The 24,162-nt window shown below is 39.3% G+C and overlaps 1 pseudogene; it reads left to right on the top strand.

The window, feature by feature from the left end:
• LOC145124065 (respiratory burst oxidase homolog protein C-like) overlaps positions 1-24,162 on the top strand; it is a 111,305-nt pseudogene that overhangs the window by 38,180 nt on the left and 48,963 nt on the right.

Raw genomic sequence — 24,162 nt, 5'->3', positions numbered from 1 at the left:
TGGCAGCCGCAATGTCACAGATCGGTACAAATGGTACTGGTGGTTCGGGAAGTGGAGCCACAAAATCTAACCAAGGAGACAGCCAGGGACGCGCAAAAGAATGTTCCTACAAGGATTTTACTAATGGCAAACCCAAATCCTTTGACTGAAGCGGGGGCGTCATCACTCTAATGCAATGGTTCGGGAAGACTGAATCAGTCTTCGATATTTGTGCCTGTCCGGAAGCTAGCAAAGTCAAATTCACAGCTTGTACTTTCACTGACCGAGCCTTTACCTGGTGGAACGGTCGCGTAAAGTCATTAACTCTTCCGGTGGCGAATGCAATGGGCTGGGAAGATTTGAAGGCCCTAATGCTAACCGAGTACTGCCCAAGGGGCGAGATTCAGAAACTAGAACAAGAGCTCTGGGGCCTCAGGATGACCGACTCTGACATCGCATCTTACACAGCCAGGTTCAGCGATCTGGCCATACTAGGTCTCTGTTTGGTCACCCCGGAGAGTAAGAAGGTGGAGAAATACATCTGGGGACTGACCCCCCATATTCAAGGAAGCGTGTTGGTCTCAAGACTAACTACCATTGATAGTGCCAAGGAGTTAGCACAACAACTCATCGACCATAGGGCCAGCCATGGCACTGTGGCAGCCACCCCTGAGCAAGCAAAAGGAGGAAACAAAAAAAGGAAATTCTGGAACAACAAGAAGAGCCAGCCGTCCCAGGATTCTGCGAAGAAACAACAAATAGTGGCGGTTCGCGCTGCCACTACTTCTGCCGCTCCAACACCACTAAGGCAGTATGCTGGAAACCTCCCCAAATGTAACAAGTGTAACTTCCACCATACCAGCCCTTGCTGAGAGATGCACTGCCGCAACTACAACAAGAAAGGGAACACCGCTCGTTTCTACAAGTTACCAATCCAACAAACCACCTCGGCCGCCAACGTCGGGGCAAGCCGAGCCTGCTACGGCTCTGGGGAGACCGGACACCTCAAAAGAGATTGCCCAAAGGCAATGAACACAAATGTCACACCCCCAAACCAAGGATGGCGGAAACGTCCGGGGGTGGAGGACTTCATGTAAAGTATCACAACAACGAGTATAATAGTGCTCAAAGTAAATACAACCATCATAAATGTAATAGAAAAGGGCACACCATAGTATATGTTTACATGTTTCAAAATCAATTACATTATGGTGACAAAATAACTGTTTGACGATTTAACGTCCCATCCTCAAAGTGCTGATGTTTTCCTGTTTCACTGATTTCCTGAGAATACAAGTAGTTTTGAAAAGTGTCAACAATTAAGTTGGTGAGTTCATAAGAGTTTTGTTTGAGGAAGAAACCGTTTTCCTTGTAAAAGCGATAGAGTTTGATTTCCAGAAAATCCAATATTTTCTTAGTTAAGTGTGGAATGAATGCTCCTATGTTATGCAATAAGGAACCCTAGAAGGACCCGTAGATTCCTTCTATAATCGTCCAGCGTATATAAGTTATATCAAATTTAAGTTAAATAAATTGTCGAATATAATGGGTCTGCCCTAGGTCCACAACCAAACAAAGAACAGGAGATAAGGCGGGCCCACCAATTCTAAATCGATTATGACTAGATTCTTATATAACTCTAGCATATACACTTAGCAATCATAGCTGAAGTCTAACAATTCTAGATGAAATAGTTTTAATAGAAATATGTTTCCAAATAAAATCCAATATTTTCTTAGTTAAGTGAGAAATGAATGCTCCTATGTTATCCGATAATGAACCCTACAAAGACCCATAGATTCCTTCTATAATCGACCAGCGTATACAAGTTATATAAAATTTAAGTTAAATAAACTGTTGAATATAATGGGTCTTTCCTAGGTCCACAACCAAACAAGGAACAGGAGATAAGGCGGGCCCACCAATTCTAAGTCGATTGTGACTAGATTCTTATACAACCCTACCATATACACTTAGCAATTATAGCTGAAGTCTAACAATTCTAGATGAGATGTAGTTTTAATATCATAAAAACCATTTTTGTGTGAACCTGGTACTTTGTATTTGTAGCCCTTTTCGTATGAAAACCTGGTACTTTGTATTTTTACCCCTTTTCGTATGAAAACCTGGTACTTTGTATTTGTACCCTTTTTGTATGAAAACTTGGTACTTTGTATTTGTACCCCTTTTTGTATGAAAACCTGGTACTTTGTATTTGTACCCCTTTTTGTATAAAACCGGTAATTTGTATTTGTACCCCTTTTTGTTTAAAAACCTTTTTGGAATGAATTCGTAATGTAAATGAATCATAAACTATACCTATTATAATTTATCAAAATGTTTGTAATGTATATGCAACCTAACTATACCTATTATAGTTTAGTCTGTTTGTTTGTGGTGTATAAGAACCCTTTTCTATGTAAGTCGAATGTATAGCAAAATATAACTATGTTTATCATGCCTTGTTTTGTACTATTGGTAATGATGGAGGATTCTTACAATTTAGCGAGTATTTTCTGTTATATAATTATACCACAACAAGAAACACATGTAAAATATGAAATCCTCAAAGATTAACACTTTGCTCAACAAGTTACAAAGTGTGATGAATGTTATAAACTGTTATCTAGATTTTTACCTTCCTATGCTGTTTTAGAAAAATCATAGAAAAATCATACGAAGTCGAAAACTGAATCCGTAAATTCTGAGAGTTCACAAAATGTGTCTAGTTTATTCATAATTTTTATTATGATGTTTGGAAGTCTTTAACTTGTGTTAAAATGTTCATATTCACAGACTGGTCCGAATTCGTTTCTGAAATGATAGGCAGTTTTGTAAAAATCACCATAAATTGTAGAAAAATCGTATGGAGATGTGCAAGTACTCATTTTAAAGGTATGAACCTGAACTATGTGCACCTCATACAGTTTTGAAAACTAAAATTTTTAAGTTGACCAACACAATCCGTGAATGGAGTTTAACGTTTCTGATGAAAGCTGTTAAATGAGTTTAGTTGTGTTCTTGGTGTTTTAACTTGTATCCCCCCCCCCTCTAAAACTTAAGAAAAACATGAAAAGATAGGGGTATGAACTCACCTTGTGTGTTCTTAGTGGATGGATGTTGAAGAAAAGAAGTGTTCTACTCAAGAACACTAAGAATATGTCTTGAAGGTTCGAAGATCTAACATGAATGTGATGATGTTTATGTAAGATATCTATGATTTGAGTAGAAGGAAGTGAAATAATCTTGTGGAGGATGATAATACTTACCAATAGTAGAAGAAAAGCTTGGAGAATGGTCTTGAATCTCGAAATCTAGACAGAGAATTGAGAGAGAATGATGTTTGTCTTTTGGAGGAAAAATGAGACAAATGAGAGGAAAGTGAGGAGAGATAGGAGTTTTCAGCCTTTGACCAAGAGTGTGGCTGGTCAAATGGTGGGGAAAGTACTCTTGAATGACCAGGTATGGTGGAAGGACAAGGGTGGTTAATGGAGTGGGCATGGGGGTTGCTTGTGTCATACACTAAAGCAAAGTCAACACTCCACCAATAATATATCACCCACTCTTCTTGGATAAGGATTATGCCCCAAAACGTGATTAATTATGAAATAAGGGGTTTTATATGTTAAAATATGATTTTGGGTGAAAATTCCGCGTTAAAATCGCGAAAAACGGGCTCAAAACGCTAAAAATATTGGAAACCGGGAAAAAACTGTCAAATTCCGAAGTTCAGGCCGAGGATGCGAAGGTCGGCTCCTTAGGAGCTTAGAACCGAAGGCGAGGCACGGTTGTGCATGGGAACAGAGAGTAGAAGAGGAACCGAGAGTGGAGGTTCGGCTGCGCGGGTCGCTTCTCGGACCGAAGATCAAGTCCTCTCGGACCTAAGGTCAAGCCCTCTCGGGCCGAAGGTGGGAAGGGGAGAGTCTCGGTTCGGATTTGTCAAGGGACCGAAATAGACCGAGCACTCGGTCCATTTCGGTTGAGAGGGTCTCAGCTCCTAAGGAGGTTTCGGTTCCTAAGAGGTTTTGGTTCCTAAGAGGGTTCGACTCCTTAAGTCCGTTTTTCGCGTAGACTTCCGTTTTTGGGCTGTTTTCGTCAAATATGAGGGTCGGGATGCCCCGAGTGATTATAAAAAGTTGAGAGAGATTTTGAGAGAGATTTAGGAGAGATTTGACATTCTTGGAGAGATTTCTCATACAGAGAGAGATTTGGGAGAGATTCACATTCTTGGAGAGATTTCTCATACAGAGAGAGATTTGGGAGAGATTTCACATTCTTGGAGAGATTTCTCATACAGAGAGAGTTTTGGGAGAGATTTCACACACTTGGAGAGATTTCTCATACTTAGAGAGTTTTGGGAGAGATTTCACACACTTGGAGAGATTTCTCATACTTAGAGAGTTTTGGGAGAGATTTCACACACTTGGACAGATTTCTCATACTTAGAGAGTTTTGGGAGAGTTAGAGTGAAAGAGATTGGGAGAGACTTCTTTTGTGACCTTTTTGAGTGTTTGGCTTCGGAATGCAAGGTTCTTACACTCTATTAAGCCTTGTTATGAGTGTTATACGCTCTCGAGGGGTATGGAATAATGTCCTATCAAGTAGATTCATCACGTACGCTGATTAGGGTTTAGAATTTCCGAACACATGAAAACTCTAAGTGACACTTTATATTAAGATTGCGAGTAGGTACAATAAGAGTCATGATGGAAACCCTAATATACAAGGGTTAGATGAGTTGACCGGTTTGACCTGTTGACTTTAGTTGACTTTGACTTGGCCAAAAATTGACGGTTGTCACATCATCCCCCCGTTAGAAAGAATTTCGTCCCGAAATTAGTGTTTCGATTGGGACTTCAAGAATTTGGAGGAAAGATGTGAGAACTTTTCGTAGTGTAAGGAATTGATATGGTGGGGAACAACCCGCTTGATGTTAAATGACAACCTCGGAATTTCTTATTGTAACTTGAGCTGAGTCGATTTAAAGGAGTTATTGTTTTGGAATGATAGTGTATTTTACGTGTGCCTTTATTCTCTCCGCTTTATACTTGGTATTACCACTATGAATATTTTATAATGTAATTTGTGAGTACTAGCATTACGAATGCTTTATAAATTGTGACGAAATTTGCATCATAAGTCCTACCAGTTCTTCTATAATCGCTTGGTGTAAACTAGTCGTATATCATTAAGATTGCAAGGGCATTCGGATGGGTGACCCCGCCTTAAGCCCACAACCAAACAAGGAACAGGAAATGAGGCGGAATCACACATCCTATGTCCATAGAATCTTAATGATGTATGAACATAATGTTTACACTAGCCATCATAGATTCACCAGTAAAAACCTTGTGTTTTTATATAGAAGATAAGACTTATTCGGGTTTTGCCGTGTTCTCGAGATGCTTTCAGCCTTTCTCGAACTTGTGCTAAGTCATAAGTGATAACTTCTCTTTGGAGCGTCGCATAGGGCCTGCTTTAGTATTTCTCGTTTGATTAGATCGGTAGGGAACATATGGGTTCTGTTTACACGACTAGACTTATTCGGATGATAGGGCGTTCACTTGCACTCCTGGGTAACCTGGTCCCGAAGTTCATGGCAGGACTCGTACCTGGTCCATCTATCATTAACTTGCGCATATAGGTCGTATGTACTTAAGGTTGGCAAGACAGTTGGATGGGTGACTCTGCCCCAAGTCCACAACCAGACAAGGAACAGGAAATAGGGCGGAAGCACACATCCAATGTCCGTAGAATCTTAATTATACATTATCCTCGCGTATATACGTAGTAGTGGTAGGCTAACCGTATTCGTCCCAAGCTTCTGTGCTAGAACTGTATCTGCTGCGTGAAGGGTCTCCTAGAAACACTTTTGGTAAGGTTTCGGAAGGTATAATACTCCTCTGGTGAGTGTTTTGGGGTTTCACAGCGAGAGATGACCCGGAAGTCCGTGCTGGATGTGTTTACGGGAGACGAAGGTTTCGATATTCGGGTGGTTAGGTGAAGGGTCCTTTCGTAGCCGTTAAATCAGGAAGGTGAGGAGAGTTGTCGACCTCTGATTCTACCTTCGACTTTTATCCTCATCGCTCACTAACTCTCCAGGTTCGGAAAGTAGGGGTCTCCTGGTACGTAAGATCTTGTCGTGACGTCCGTGCGAGAATAGGGGTGGAAGAGATAATTAATAGACGTCTAATCCTATAATTACTTATAGGGGGTGATCCTTATCAGTCACGTCTATAATCACATAGTGCATACCAGTTATACATAATCTGAGATAGAATAGACCTTCGAATAAATGACTCTACTCTAAGTCCACAACCAAACAAGGAACAGGAAGTAGAGCAATAGTCATAGATTCTGAGTCTATAATATCTTTAATTATGTATAACCTTGGCGTATGCACTCAGACATTATAGACTTACTAATAGGGGTCTTTAGTTTTGAAATAATTTGATTATAGTATCACCAAATACTCCTATAGTATTTTAATGTTTATGTTTTTCAATGTTTGTTTGTAGATAGAGTTGGCAAGTTTTTAGACTTGTTGCAACGCCACAACCATTCCCGGGCATATGCTGATCACTTCTGGGTCAGACATAGTTGATCAGGCTATGTCATTCCCAGACCTGACCATACATCCCCAAGCCTACTTGTGCCATTCAACAATCACGACTTTTGTTTTGTTCTAGTATGATGCTGACCTTAGTATGTATGCATGCATGTATACTTTTAACAAGAAACTATTTATTTCTAAAAGTATAGTTATTTGAAAATGTTACATCAGAGACCTTAGTCCCAATGCATTTATAGTTTGTATATCTTATGTGGTTCGATATACTTAGTTCGGGGGTGGAGGAATTCATATAAAGTATCACAACAACGAGTATAATAGTATCACAACAACGAGTATAATAGTACTCAAAGTAAATACAACCATCATAAATATAATTGAAAAGGGTACACCATAGTATATGTTTACATGTTTCAAAATCAATTACATTATGATGACAAAATAACTGTTTGACGATTTAACGTCCCATCCTCAAAGTGCTGATATTTTCCTGTTTCACTGATTTCCTGAGAATACAAGTAGTTTTGAAAAGTGTTAACAATTAAGTTGGTGAGTTCATAAGAGTTTTGTTTGAGGAAGAAACCGTTTTCCTTGTAAAAGCGATAAAGTTTGATTTCCAGAAAATCCAATATTTTCTTAGTTAAGTGTGGAATGAATGCTCCTATGTTATGCGATAAGGAACCCTAGAAGGACCCATAGATTCCTTCTATAATCGTCCAGCGTATATAAGTTATATAAAATTTAAGTTAAATAAACCGTCGAATATAATGGGTCTTCCCTAGGTCCACAACCAAACAAGGAACAGGAGATAAGGCGGGCCCACCAATTCTAAGTCGATTATGTCTAGATTCTTATATAACTCTAGCATATACACTTAGCAATCATAGCTGAAGTCTAACAATTCTAGATGAAATAGTTTTAATAGAAATATGTTTCCAAAGAAAATCCAATATTTTCTTAGTTAAGTGAGAAATGAATGCTCCTATGTTATGCGATAATGAACCCTAGAAAGACCCATAAATTCCTTCTATAATCGACCAGCGTATACAAGTTATATAAAATTTAAGTTAAATAAATTATTGAATATAATGGGTCTGCCCTAGGTCCACAACCAAACAAGGAACAGGAGATAAGGCGGGCCCACCAATTCTAAGTCGATTGTGACTAGATTCTTATACAACCCTAGCATATACACTTAGCAATTATAGCTGAAGTCTAACAATTCTAGATGAGATGTAGTTTTAATATCATAAAAACCATTTTTGTGTGAACCTGGTACTTTGTATTTGTACCCCTTTTCGTATGAAAACCTGGTACTTTGTATTTGTACCCCTTTTCGTATGAAAACCTGGTTCTTTGTATTTGTACCCCTTTTTTTATGAAAACCTGGTACTTTTTATTTGTACCTCTTTTTGTTTAAAAACCTTTTTGTAATGAATTCGTAATGTAAATGAATCATAAACTATACCTATTATAATTTATCAAAATGTTTGTAATGTATATGCAACCTAACTATACCTATTATAGTTTAGTATGTTTGTTTGTGGTGTATAAGAACCCTTTTCTATGTAAGTCGAATGTATAGCAAAATATAACTATGTTTATCATGCCTTGTTTTGTACTATTGGTAATGATGGAGGATTCTTACAATTCAGCGAGTATTTTCTATTATATAATTATACCACAACAAGAAACACATGTAAAATATGAAATCCTCAAAGATTAACACTTTGCTCAACAAGTTACAAAGTGTGATGAAAGTTATAAACTGTTATCTACATTTTTACCTTCCTACACTGCTTTAGAAAAATCATAGAAAAATCATACGAAGTCGAAAACTGAATCCATAAATTCTGAGAGTTCGCAAAATGTGTCTAGTTTATTCATAATTTTTATTATGATTTTTGGAAGTCTTTAACTTCTGTTAAAATGTTCATATTCACAGACTGGTCCGAATTCGTTTCTGAAATGATAGGCAGTTTTATAAAAATCACCATAAATTGTAGAAAAATCGTATGGAGATGTGAAAGTAGTCATTTTATAGGTATGAACCTGAACTATGTGCACCTCATACAGTTTTGGAAAATAAAATTTTTTAGTTGACCAAAACAGTCCGTGAATGGAGTTTAACTTTTCTGATGAAAGCTGTTAAATGAGTTTAGTTGTGTTCTTGGTGTTTTAACTTGTATTCCCCCCCCCCCCCCCCTTAAAACTTAAAAAACATGAAAGGATAGGGGTATGAACTCACCTTGTGTGTTCTTAGTGGATGGATGTTGAAGAAAAGAAGTGTTCTACTCAAGAACACTAAGAATATGCCTTGAAGGTTCGAAGATCTAACATGAATGTGATGATGTTTATGTAAGATATGTATGATTTGAGTAGAAAGAAGTGAAATAATCTTGTGGAGGATGATAATACTTACCAATAGTAGAAGAAAAGCTTGGAGAATGGTCTTGAATCTCGAAATCTAGAGAGAGAATTGAGAGAGAATGATGTTTGTCTTTTGGAGGAAAAATGAGACAAATGCGAGGAAAGTGAGGAGAGATAGGAGTTTTCAACCTTTGACCAAGAGTGTGGCTGGTCAAATGGTGGGGAAAGTACTCTTGAATGACCAGGTATGGTGGAAGGACAAGGGTGGTTAATAGAGTGGGCATTGGGGTTGCTTGTGTCATACACTAAAGCAAAGTCAACACTCCACCAATAATATCTCACCCACTCTTCTTGGATAAGGATTATGCCCCAAAACGTGATTAATTATGAAATAAGGGGTTTTATATGTTAAAATATGATTTTGGGTGAAAATTTCGCGTTAAAATCGCGAAAAACGGGCTCAAAACGCTAAAAATATTGGAAACCGGGCAAAAACTGTCAAATTCCGAAGTTCAGGCCGAGGATGCGAAGGTTCGGCTCCTTAGGAGCTCAGAACCGAAGGCGAGGCACGGTTGTGCATGGGAACCGAGAGTAGAAGAGGAACCGAGAGTGGAGGTTCGGCTGCGCGGGTCGCTTCTCGGACCGAAGATCAAGTCCTCTCAGACCGAAGGTCAAGCCCTCTCGGGCCGAAGGTCGGAAGGGGAGAGTCTCGGTTCGGATTTGTCAAGGGACCGAAATAGACCGAGCACTCGGTCCATTTCGGTTGAGAGGGTCTCGGCTCCTAAGGAGGTTTCGGTTCCTAAGAGGTTTCGGTTCCTGAGAGGGTTCGGCTCCTTAAGTCCGTTTTTCGCGTAGACTTCCGTTTTTGGACTGTTTTCGTCAAATTCAAGGGTCGGGATGCCCCAAGTGATTATAAAAAGTTGAGAGAGTTTTTGAGAGATATTTGGGAGAGATTTGTCATACTTGGAGTGATTTGGCATACTTAGAGAGATTTCGGAGAGATTTCACATACTTAGAGAGATTTGGGAGAGATTTGACATTCTTGGAGAGATTTCTCATACAGAGAGAGATTTGGGAGATATTTCACATTCTTGGAGAGATTTCTCATACAGAGAGAGATTTGAGAGAGATTTCACATTCTTGGAGAGATTTCTCATACAGAGAGAGTTTTGGGAGAGATTTCACACACTTGGAGAGATTTCTCATACTTAGAGAGTTTTGGGAGAGATTTGACACACTTTGAGAGATTTCTCATACTTAGAGAGTTTTGGGAGAGATTTCACACACTTGGAGAGATTTCTCATACTTAGAGTTTTGGGAGAGATTTCACACACTTGGAGAGATTTCTCATACTTAGAGAGTTTTGGGAGAGATTTCACACACTTGGTGAGATTTCTCATACTTAGAGAGTTTTGGGAGAGTTAGAGTGAAAGAGATTGGGAGAGACTTCTTTTGTGACCTTTTTGAGTGTTTAGCTTCGCAATGCAAGGTTCTTACACTCTGTTAAGCCTTGTTATGAGTGTTAGACGCTCTCGAGGGGTATGGAATAATGTCATATCGAGTAGATTCATCACTTACCCTAATTAGGGTTTAGAATTTCCGAGCACGTGAAAACTCTAAGTGACACTTTATATTAAGATTGCGAGTAGGTACAATAAGAGTCATGATGGAAACCCTAATATACAAGGGTTAGATTAGTTGACCGGTTTGACCTGTTGACTTTAGTTGACTTTGACTTGGCCAAAAATTGACGGTTGTCACAACAAATGGCGGTGTCGGAAGGGTCTTGGCCTTAGAGCAAGGGTAAGCTATGGAAGATCCCACGGTGGTTACTGGTACGTTTCTCCTCAATAACTCATATGCATGCATGTTATTCGATAGTGGAGCGGAGAGGAGTTTCGTTAGTCACAGATTTAAACCATTACTAAAACAAAATCCCCAATCACTAAAAGATACATACGTCGTAGAAATGGAAAATGGAAAGGCAGAGAGCACTAACGATATGTACACAGGTTGTACCCTCATTCTAGACAACCATTCATTCAAAATCGATCTAATGTCGGTTTCAATAAAAAGCTTCGACATCATCATTCGCATGGATTGGCTAAGTTCTAATCGTGCCGACATTCTATGTTACGAAAGGGCCGTTCACCTTAATCTTCCAAATGGAAAAAATTTCGTCGTTTATGGCGACAAACCTAGTACGAACCTTCAAATCATCTCTTGTGTTAAAGCCCAAATGTATCTCCGCAAGGAATACCACGCCTTCTTAGCCCATGTAGTGAATTAGAAGCAAGAGGTGAAAGACATCAAGGACATTCCGGAGGTCTGTAAATTCCCTAACGTATTCCCAAAAGACCTTCCCGGAGTTCCAACCGCACGACAGGTCGAACTCTGAATCGACCTAATTCCCGGAGCTACCCCCGTAGCCAAAGCGCAATACCACTTAGTGCCAGCCGAGATGCAAGAACTATCCAGCCAACTAAATGAGCTGCTAAGCAAAGGGTTCATCAAACCGAGATTCTCGCCTTGGGGAGCACCAGTTCTCTTTGTGAAAAAGAAGGACGAATCTTTCCGTATGTGCATCGACTACTATGAGCTAAATAAGCTTACCATCAAAAACTGATACCCTCTACCCTAAATCGACGACCTTTTCGACCAACTCCAAGGAGAAACTTACTTCTCAAAAATCGACCTGAGGTCGGGATACCATCAACTACGGGTCCAGGAGGAGGATGTTCCTAAAATAGGATTCAGGACCTGGTACGGTCACTACGAGTTTGTAGTGATGCTCTTCGGATTAACAAACGCGCCTGCGGTGTTCATGGACCTGATGAACCAGGTATACCGGCCCTACTTAGATAAGTTTGTGATTGTCTTGATAGACGACATACTAGTCTATTCCAGGAGAAAGGAAGAGTACAGCCAACACTACGACAAGTACTAGAGACACTAAGGGCGGAGAAGTTATACGCAAAATTCTCAAAGTGCGAATTTTGGATTCGAGAAGTGGGATTTCTTGTACATGTGATTAGCAAGGATGGGATACACGTGGATCCTTCCAAAATCAAGGCGATTGAGATCTGGTCAGCACCGAGGACGCCTACAGAAATCCGTCAATTCTTAGGCCTCGCTGGCTTCTACCGGAGATTCATACAAAACTTCTCTAAAATCGCTAAACCCCTCACCACCTTGAATCAGAAGGGTATGGTGTTTAATTGGGAGGACAAACAAGAAGCTGCCTTTCAAACGTTAAAACCAGCCCTATGCAGCGCACTTATCCTGTCTCTCCCGGAAGGAACTGAAGACCTTGTAGTTTACTGCGATGCTTCGAATCAAGGTCTTGGATGTGTACTCATGAAAAGAAGAAAGGTCATCGCCTATGCTTCAAGACAACTTAAGACACACAAATTCAACTACACCACTCATGATCTCGAACTAGGAGCAGTGTTGTTCGCCCTAAAGATCTGGAGGCACTACCTCTACGGCACAAAATGCACTATATGTACCGATCATAAAAGCCTTCATCATATCCTCAATCAAAAAGAACATAATATGAGACAGAGACGTTGGGTAGACCTACAAAATGATTACGAATGTGAGATTCGTTATCACCCAGGCAAGGCCAACGTAGTAGCTGACGCCCTAAGCCGAAAAGAATACTCGGGTCGCTGGGTAATGTCATTAACCATGACAATACATTCGCACCTGTCCACACAAATCAAAGAGGCCCAACTGGAAGCTTTAAAAACCGGAAAATGTGACAGGTGACGCTTCACGAGGAATGGAAAAGAGTCTGAAAGTCAAGGACGATGGAGCTCGTTCACTCATGAATCGAATCTGGACACCGAAGTTCGGTGGGTTCCGTACATCCCGGTTCAAACAAGATGTATCTGGACCTTAAGAAGCTTTATTGGTGGCCGAACATGAAAGCTGACATCGCCACCTACGTGAGCAAGTGTCTGACTTGTGCCAAAGTCAAGGTAGAGTACCAAAAGCCTTTGGGTTTACAACAACAACCGGTGATACCCGAATGGAAGTGGGAGAGGATAACCATGGACTTCATAACTAAGTTACCCAAGACAACGAGTGGTCTCGATACCATTTGGGTTATCGTGGACAGATTGACCAAATCCGCGTATTTTTTGCCGATTAAGGAAACCGACAAGATGGAAAAATTGACTAGAACGTACATTAAAGAGATTGTGCGACTGCATGGCGTACCAATATCCATTATCTCTGACAGGGATAGTCGATTTACCTCATAGTTCTGGCAGCCACTTCAAAAATCCCTGGGAACTAGGTTGGACATGAGTACAGCCTACCACCCACAAACCGACGGACAGAGTGAGAGAACCATACAAACGCTGGAAGATATGTTAAGAGCTTGTGTGATAGATTTTTGTAAGGCATGGGATACCCATTTACCACTTATCGAATTCTCATACAATAACAGCTATCAAACTAGCATCAAGGTCGCGCCATTTGAAGCCCTCTATCGCCGCAAGTGCAGATCGTCGTTGTGTTGGGCTGAAGTGGGAGACACGCAACTAGCTAAGGGTCAAGTTCCTAACAGCACTCTCACTGGCCCGTAAATCATAAGAGAAATGACTGAGAAGATTGTTCAAATTCGAGAACGATTAAAAGCTTCTAGAGACAGACAAAAGAGCTATGTCGATAACAAACGGAAGCCCTTGGAATTCCAGTTCGGAGATCGGGTTCTGTTAAAGGTCTCACCCTGGAAGGGGTTGATACGTTTTGGAAAACATGGGAAACGCAATCCAAGGTATATCGGGCCGTTCGAGATCCTCGCTAGGATTGGCCCGGTAGCATACAAGCTTCGATTACCACAAGAACTCAATAATGTACATCATGTCTTTCATGTGTCCAAATTAAAGAAGGGTTTGTCCGATGAGACTCTTGTCATCCCTCTTGACGAAATTGAAATTGATGAGAGTCTCCACATCGTAGAAGAACCGGTAGAAATCATGGATCGTGAGATCAAAAGAACGAAACAAAGTCGTATTCCCATTGTGAAGGTCCAATGGAACGCTAAACGCGGGCCCGAGTTCACCTAGGATTGAGAAGATTAGATGAAACAAAAACACCCTCATCTTTTCCCCAACTCTTGAAGTCCCAGTCGAAACGCTAATTTCGGGACGAAATTCCTTTTAACGGGGGGATGATGTGACAACCGCCAATTTTTGGTCAAGTCAAGGTCAAATAAAGTCAACGGGTCAAACCGTATCACTCAACTAGCTCTTGTATGTTAGGGCTTACTTTAAAAATTCTAGTGAACAATTCTTGATGTTAATACAAAGTATCATTTAGAGGTTTCATATGTTCAGGAAATCTAAACCCTAAACAGGGTAAGTGGTGTAACGACTCGATAAAACACTAGTACATACCCTTCGGGGGCGTATAACACTCATAGCGAGGCATAATGAGATTTACAAACCTTGCATTACTAGGCTAAATACTAACGAAGGTCACAAACAAAGTCTCTCTCAATCTCTCTCTCTCCCAAATCTCTCCCAAATTCCTCCCAAATCTCTCCCAAATCTCTCTCAAAATCTCTTTTAAATTTTTATAATCACTCCGGGCATCCCGACCCTTAACTTAGTCAAAAACCACTCGAAACGGGAAGATTACTTGAAAGACAGCCATATAGGGCAGAAGCCCCTCTTAGAACTGAACCCTCTTAGAAACGAACCTGACCTTAGGTCCGAGACCCACTTTCGGTTCAGACCACCTCCGGTCCTCGTGTCATCTCGCTTTCGGTTCCCACTCGACAAGGTTCGCTTTGCCTCGAGAAGCTTCGCCTGCAGCCTTCTCGGACCGAACCTACCTTCGGGTCTCAGCCTCATGGACCGAACCTTTGCTTCTGACCCTCGGAACTTCGCAGGTTCGCCTCTTCTTCCCGGTTTTTGACCACTTTTGCTTTTTAAGCTCGTTTTTTATTATTTTGACGGGGGATTTGCACCCAAACTCATATCTTAACATATTAGACCCCATAAATCCATATTTTAATCATATTTTCGGGAAATCTTTACTATAGATAATATCTTTTGTACAAGACATAATCTAAGAGTGGTTGACTTTTCCCATAAAGTTATGACAACTTCAAGTCACTATTCATGCTTTATGTCACTATTCCCATAGTACCTAGTCAAATGAAGATCTTTTCCCCAACACTCCACCAGATTTTCTTACTCAAATCCACTCATTAGATCTTCACTCTGCACCTATAAAACCCAATCACATCCTCCAAAATCACACTTTTCCTCCTCCCACCTTTCCCTCTAGAACTCGATATTTTCCCCAGGAAACACTTTGCTTGTACTTCACTCTTGGTAAGTTCTTCATCATTACTCTTGAATATTCTACACTCCTTCACTCAAATCGTGGATTTCTTATACAAATATCGTCATATTTGTTCTTAGGATCTTCGAACTCTTAAGCATTCTCCAAGTGTTCTTGACTTGGAAACCTCTTTTCTTCAACATCCATCTCAGGGAATCACTCAAGGTGAGTTCATACCCCACTCTTTTCACTTTTTCATCTAGTTTTATGGGGGAGAATACAAGTTACAACATCAAAACATGCTTAAACTCAAATAACGGCTTTCAACAGAAAAGTTATGGCTCAATCACGAACTGTTTTTACCATCTTAAACTCCATAACCTTCAAAACAGTTCAATATGCAAATATTTCATGCTTTTACCTATAAAATGACTACTTGCACATGTTCATACGATTTTTCTACAATTTATGGTGGTTTTTACAAAACTGTCTATCACAGTAGCAAAGATTTCGGACCAGTCCGTGAAAATGGTCATTTTGACACTAGTTAGAAATCATAAAAAATCATAATAAAAATTATGAGTATACTAGACACATTTTCTGAACTCCCGGAGTTTACGGATTTAGATTTCGACTCACAATGAGTTTTCTGTCTTTTTACAAAAACAGTGACAGAAAAGTAAAACTAGATACAAACAGTTTACAAGTTATTAACACTTTGTAATGTGTTGAGCAAAGTGTTTATCCTTGATGACTAAATTATTTACTTGTGTTGTTACACTTAAATAACAGAAATACTCATTCATTATAAGGGTTACTAGTCATTACGAATATACAAGATGAACTATAATAAGTGTAAGTCCCTAATCTGCTTGTGTATAAATCAGATCCGTTTGATGGTGCGGAATCCCAATCAAACGGATGATGTCAGATCAAATAGAAGAGAAGGAGGAGAGGAAGATGATGAATCTTGTATGTATTGATATGAATGAAGATCCGGATACAAGATTCACTTTCTCTCTCTAGAACACACCTTAGAATACACACACTTAAGCTCCTTGTCCTCTCTCTACTATTCTCACATTCTCTCTCTAGAACACCTTTGGTTTCACACACTTAAGTTATCCACCTTTTTACAATTATGCACTCCTCACCCTATATATAGTAGACATGGGTCGTGAATGGGTTTACGGTCGTAAATTTGTTCACGGCCGTAAACACAACCGTAAACACGAATACGTCCGTAAACACCAAGCCGTTTACGGTCCAAGACACAAAAATACATTTTCCTAGAAAAGTAAAGTATAAACCATATTTTTGACCCAACAATCTCCCCCTTGGTTTATAGCTTTCTTTTCTTAATTGACCCAACAAGCTCCCCCTAAAAAGTAGCTGGCTTTTCTTATTAATCTTCATTGGGAGCTTTGGCTTCAGCTTTAATCTTCGATATCTTCATGACTTTAAGATGAACATATGCATCTTCAATGAATGACTTCATCTTGAGCAGTTGGGCTTTTCTTTAGAATTTGGCTTTGAACGCACGTCGGGCGAGGAGGCTTGATGAACTGATTCTTGAAAGATATCGCTTTTAGCTTGAGAATCTTCAGAGAGAACAACAGAGTGAAAAAATCTTCTGGATCACTTCAGCAGGTTCAAGATAGCAGCAGACTGATTGAGGAGGCTTCAATGCAATCCGTCACATAATCTTCAATTGCTTGACCTTGCTACTAGGGTTGAAAGAATAATCTTCATTTCTTGCTCCTTCGAATGAGAATTCTTCGATGATCACGGATGAAGCCTTGGCTCAGAAATCTTCAACACAAACTTCATGAGTTTCATCTTCATGAGTTTCATCTTCACCTGAATTCACTTTTCAAGACAAAACAAAACTAAAAGAAAATTTAGCACACAATATTTTTGGTTTTTCATATTTTCTGAAAAAAATAAAACATAAACAAAAATATTTTTGGATTTTTGATTTTTTTTAATTAATTAATTTTTTTGTTTTTTTTAATTCTCCCCTAATATTTAAATTAGAAGAAAACTATGAACAAATTTAACAAAAAATAAAAATGATATCTAACTTTAAGAGTGATTTGGGATCAAAGTTTTTAGACATCCTTTATCCGTTTATCAGTACCTCTCCCTTCATGAGTAGATCTGGTCAATCGCCGGTATTGTGGTCCACTTAAACACGAGAGATTGTGACAAAATTAGGACATACTATAAGTGACAAGACAATGTGATCCTAAGTTCCTAGATAATATTTCTTAAGGACCATTCAGCTGACGACGACCAAAGATATTGTTGTCCACCTAAATTGAGCAGCGAGATCTATAGAAAATCTCTAAGTGTTCAATTTTAATTGTACTAGAAAATGTTTCCCGCTTCCTGACATACCCCAATAATCAGGAACTTCCAAAGTACTCCTTACTTTAGGTGAGCAGACAATTATTATGAGAGAAATAAGATTTAGAGTGCATATGCTATACACCCAGGTCGAATCTCTTCCAATCTCGTAGAGGGTGAAACATATGACTAACCAGATTTAGAGCGATTGAGAAGTAGAATGGTGCATATGATGTGTACCAGGTCGGATGTATTTCAATCACGCAAAGGAGACAGCATATGACTAACAGACAGGAAGAATTTGCATAGATAGAAGATGCAGAGAAATAGAATTGCATATGTTGCAGTCCAGGTCGGATGTATTTCAATCACGTAGAGGAGGCAACATATGACTAATAGAAAGAAAGCAAGAAAATAATTTCCTACAGACCTACTTTATCGGAATTCCCCAGTCGCCCCATCAATATCGGAATTAAGGACAAAGTTCGTACATCGAGGAAGAGTTAAACCACGGTTCTAGATACAGATTATTTTAGTGTGACCGGTGAATTATCATGTATATCTCCCTGCTCAACCTATCTGAGCGTCATATTTTCAGGCAAAATGGATCTATCTAGGTCAAGATTTTTCAAGTCTCTAGATTCCTTAAGTTCATTAATGCCTAGTCAAGTCCATTTTAATCTTTCGTGCCTACCAGCACATCGAACACAGAGCCTAGACAATTCAGATTCAGTCCCTTACACAGATTCAGATTGCCTGTTATCACATGATTATATCACTTCCCGAAACATCTCCCTCAAGCACATTTCATTAACACCATATATATATATATATATATATATATATATATATATATATATATATATATATATATTTAACTTTTCTAATTTTTCTTTTGTTTTTATTTCTCCCCCTAAATTTGTACATAGGAGAGAAACGAAAGTAAATGCGCAAATTTAAACTATCTTAAAACAAAAATTAGTCTTTAAAGCGAATCAGCTTAAGAAAAACTCAGGAGTATAGAGAAGAAAACTCAAACTGTAAGTCACCGATTGGATTTGCATTCAGAAGGTCTGAGAACAGCACGCGTAATCTCATAACAGATCCAAAAATTCTTCACATCGTTAAGCACTAACCCCATGAGTGATCCCTTCTTTTCTTCCTTTCCCGCAAAGGCCACATACTCCCAAACAAAGTTATGAATGTTGTACAGTTGAGAGATGTCCCCTATCATGTGCCTGGAACAACCACTACCAACAAACCGAAGTACGATGATGTGCCTCCATAGCTGCTCCGACACAGAGCAGGATCAGTTGGTCTTTGGAACCCAGTCCATTTTGAAACTGGGTCGACCTTTGTCATCTTTGCAAGGAACATTCTCCCATGACATGTCCTGTTTATCACAAACAGAAGATGTAGAAATATTAGAGTCATTAGGTGATTTGGGAGATTGAGCTTTCGGAACCCATTTATAGTTGGGTTTAACCCATTTCTTGTTGGATCGGATAGCTGCCTCGGCACTTGATTTTGATCTTGATGTCGGCCGTTGAGATGACTTTGACCTAATCGGTCTTTGTTTCACTGGAGCATCTCTTGGATTGGGCTTCTTAGCCGACATTACCTTCTTGCCCTTGGGATTTGGATTCTTGGACTTGTGGGTTTGATTCTTGGCCTTCTGCGCGTTCCAGTCACCATTGTCTGAACGTGACCTTGAGGGGTTTTTTTTGGAGTATCTCCCTCTTGGCGCGTTCTGCCACCCTTGTGCATAGTAGGGAACGTATGCGCGATTAGGACAATTTATGGCAATGTGTCCAGGTGTTCCACAGTGAAAACATGTCTTTTTCTTCATTGTGAAGTTGTTTCTTCCTGCCCCTGGTGGTGTATCCTTCCCTTGTCTCTGATTTTTCCCACATGCACACTTGCAACAAGCATTCTGATTTGCTTGTTTTGGTAGCCTGTATTTACCAACAGCAGGTTGTGTGACTGGTGAGGGTGGAGGTGAAGTGGATGTGCTTGAATCAGGAACATCAGAATTGTCAAACAAAAAATCAAACACATCAAAGAAATTTGAGTTATCAGTCTTTGACACAGAATCATCAGAATTTGCAGAACTAGAATTAGTTATGTTCTCCTTATCCTCATCCTTTACTACTTTACCTGCACATGAAGTAGATGTGCTAGAAACAGGAACATCAGTATTTTCAAACAAATCATCAAATGTGTCAAAAAAATTTAACTCAACATGATCTGATGCAGAAACATCACAAGATGTATCATCAATTTTAACATCGGAAACAAAAGAGTTATCATTTGAAACAGAAACAGCAGGTTCAGAAACATTTTTATTTTCAGAAACATATCCTTCAGCTTCTTGCTTTGATTGTTTTAAGGATTGATCTGCAGAGGAAGTAGAAACAATAGTACTTTCAACATTAATAAATCCTCCTGAAACCAAACCAGATGGCTTTCCATAAACCATGAATGGTTCGTTGGCAATCTCCTCTTTAGACAAAGGTTGATACTGATATGTATGATTAAAAGGAGGAGGTACATTATCGTATCCTAAGCCCTTTTGATGGTTTCGTTTGAACTGCAGGCAATGGTCAATCATGTTGGCAACTACCTCGCTTGATACATCAAACCTTTTAAAATCAAAATTTGCAGTTTCAATTGTCTCTTTAATGTATCAAGCTCAGTAATTAACTCATCATTCTGTCTCTTGACATAATTATAATATTCACATTTTTCACTATAGGTTTCCTGAATTCTTTTAAAGTCCTTAATTTTTGTTTGTAACTGAGCCTTTAGGGGTTTCTGTCCTTTCCTGATTTGATAGCCCTCATATCTCAGGTCCTCAACTTCTCTTTTTAATAAATCAATTTGTTCCCGAAGAAACTTAATCGTAGTTTCACAAGATGGATTACATGAAACTTCATTGACTGGAACGTTTGAAGAACTCATTTTTTTTAAAAATATGCCCTTTGACTAAAAACTCAAAATTCAACCTCAAAAGTCAAATTTAAAAAGTCAAACTCAAAAGTCAAACTTGAAAAGTCAAACTTAAAAGTCAAACCAAAAAGCTAAATTTGAAAATTTAAAAGTTAAACGAGAAAGTCAAAGTTTAAAGTCAAAGGTCAAACTTTAAAAGTCAAAGTCAAAATTTTAAGATCAAAAGTCAAAAATAAAAATCAAAAATTAAAAACTAAAATTTTGGATGAAAATGGAATTTTAAAATAAAAGAAATTGAATTTTTGGGCTAAAAGTGCTAAAAATGTGAAAATTGGGTTGCAGCAGCGAAGCCTTTTGAATTAAGTCGCGAAGGATTTGCACAAGTTGCTAGCTAGTTGGGTTGGTAAGGCGCTGAAGTGAGGAATCAGAGGTCGCGAGTTCGAAAAACGACAGCCCGAAAAACGATTCCCTTTTTTTTAATGAAAGCACGATGTGCGAACTTCGGACCTTATGCGAGGACGTACGAGGATCAACTCCGAAGCGAAGACCGAGGCTGCTAGACCGCAAACTCCGAGGACCGGCCGTAAACTCCGGTCGGCCGCAAACTCGCCGGCCGTAAACTGTTTCCGGCCGTAAACACCGGCGGAACCCTAGCCCTAAACGTCGTCGCCGCCTCGCTGGTTACGACCAAAAACAACGATTTTTGCCCCTTTTTGCTCCAAAACTCGATCAAAAACCCGTTTTTATCAAAAACGCGAAGAACAAACCCCCCCTAATTTTCAGAGATTTATCCAAAAACACAGAAATATTTCAAAAATAAGATCAAATAAGCTCCAAATCTGACAAAATTGACTGATACAATCCAAGCTTTGATAATAATTGTAAGTCCCTAATCTGCTTGTGTATAAATCAGATCCGTTTGATGGTGCGGAATCCCAATCAAACGGATGATGTCAGATCAAATAGAAGAGAAGGAGAAGAGGAAGATGATGAATCTTGTATGTATTGATATGAATGAAGATCCGGATACAAGATTCACTTTCTCTCTCTAGAACACACCTTAGAATACACACACTTAAGCTCCTTGTCCTCTCTCTACTATTCTCATGTTCTCTCTCTAGAACACCTTTGGTTTCACACACTTAAGTTCTCCACCTTTTTACAATTATGCACTCCTCACCCTATATATAGTAGACATGGGCCGTGAATGGGTTTACGGCCGTAAACCTGTTCACGGCCGTAAACACAACCGTAAACACGTATACGGTCGTAAACACCAAGCTATTTACTGTCCAAGACACAAAAATACATTTTCCTAGAAAAGTAAAGTATAAACCATATTTTTGACCCAACAATAAGTATAATTTATGATTTGTTAAATTACTATACACTATGAAAAGGGTACAATTCTCACTACAAACGGGTTTTTTTCATTACTACGTACATTCATGATAAGCTATAATAGGTATAGTTTATGTTACATTAAGTCTATGAACTTCCTAAGGAAGGTTATACTCCTACTACAAAAAGGTTTTCAATTACACTACACGTAAACTCATTAAATCCGGTTGTGAGGCACTACTTCATTGTACCCTTAGAGTACCGGTTAAAATCATGTAGTTATAATAAGAGTCTCTTGTTGGGAGATCGTGATACTTGTATATAGATCTATATTGGGATTGACAACCCACACCTTAGCTGCATGCAACAACTAGACCGGCAGGTATGGGGTGACAAATGTCATAACATTCCGACGCCTGAAGAACATCATCATAGGTTACTATGTCAATCAGTATGGTTATAATAACTCACACAGGGAGACAACGACACATATAGTTTACGGGGAATTATTACACTCAAAAGGGGTTTTATTCATTTAAAACTACATACTTTCAAAAGAGGCTTTATTCATTTAAAACTACATACATTCAAAAGGGGTTTTATTTAGTTAAGACTACATATATTATTATAAGTATGGAACATACATGTACCTTTCGGTCTTTGGGTTTTAAGACTACAATTCATTTTATAAGGAAAATATTGGATTTTTCTTGAACTTACACTACATTTGCAAAGAAAGAATTTCAACTTTACATACAAAAGCTTATGAACTCACCAACTTAATCGTTGACGCTCTTTCAAAATTACTTGTATTCTCAGGTAATCAATAAAATCAGGCAACTACAAGCGTTTGAGGATGGAACGCTACGTCGTTTGACAAACTATTTTTGATATGATATTGTAATCGATTTTGAAACATGTAATATTTGAAACCATGTAACCTTTTCGATTATATTTATGATTGGTTGTATGTACTGTGTTCACTATTATACTCATTATTATGATACTATACATTAAGTCCTCCACCCTCGGACGTTTCCGCCATCCTTGGTTTGGGGGTGTGACAGTTTCCATCTGAGGTTTTAGACTTGAGTGGGTCGGTTTGTTGGTTTGGGAAGGACCACGTGACGCACGGAACTAGTAAGTGGTAGACAACAGAGGTCAGAGGTGAGACAACTTCAGAGAGGTTGTAGTATTCTCTTGGGTTAAAGCGAACTTCGTGAAATGGTGTGCCGTATGAGGGGTTGAGATAGCCTTTGAGAGATGGAAGGTTGTAGAGTCGTTTCACTGGGTGTGAAAGGGGTAGCATTTTGAGGTTCAACTGTTAGGTCGGGAGATAACTTGGTGCTCAATGTTGAAAGGGACATTTGAGAGGAAGCTGAGGCTTATGATTATAGACGTCAGAGGATAGTTCCGAACGGGCGTGATCATTTTTCTTGTGTTTGAGGACAGAGTATTGAGGATCATTTTCAGATGGTTTCTGAGAGCAGTACAAGTGGTGGGTCCCTCGTGAGATGTGACCCTTCCGTACCTTTTGAGCTATGATCTGGATCGATTAGTATGTCTCACATGAGTAAACAGTAGCAAATTATTAGTCAACGACTTGTTCCCATCAGTCGCAACAAGATAACCAGAGTTGGAAGTGTGTTATCAGGATCTGTTATTCGATGAGCAATTAACATGATGATATTTTGCATGGACGGTCTGGTTGGGAGACAGACCACTAGAGTTTCAAGGTTCTGGAGAGTCAGAACTGGTACCGCAACGACAGAGGGGTCCGTCTTATTTCGGGATTGGGAGTTCCTGATTAGGTTCGGGTGTCTTAGGAGGGAGATTGTTGTATGATATGGGATTTTCGGTGGTGCTTCTCGGGTTATTGGTTTCGAGCTATGTGTTGTTAAGGAGCAATTTCGAGGGTGAAATCTAATTCAAGCGGGGGATAATTGTTATACCCCGAATATTGGATGAGAATTTAACAGTTATAATGCACCTTGGGGGACCTACTCGACGATTTGGTTGGTCCCGACTCGTCGTGTAGGGGATGAGCTGGCCATGCGAATTATGAAGCCTACTCATCCAGTCGAAGGGTTGGACTCGACGAGTTGAGTCTGTATTGAGAAAAACCTAATTTTAGGGCTTGCACCCTATTTAAAGACCCTTAAGCCCTCATTTCCGCCTCCCTAACCATTTAGACACACTGAGAGAAACCCTATACAATTTGTAGTCATTATGAGAGAGAGAGAGAGAAAGGCTAAAGATCTTGTGTTCAAGTGCATTTTTAGAAGAGGAATGAAGAGCAA

Source organism: Lactuca virosa, chromosome 1, assembly GCF_052849685.1.
Source record: "Lactuca virosa cultivar CGN04683 chromosome 1, Lactuca_virosa_CGN04683_v6, whole genome shotgun sequence".
Lineage (NCBI taxonomy): Eukaryota > Viridiplantae > Streptophyta > Magnoliopsida > Asterales > Asteraceae > Lactuca > Lactuca virosa.
Note: the sequence above shows the minus strand (reverse complement) of the source record. Positions and strands in the feature narration are given on the sequence as shown.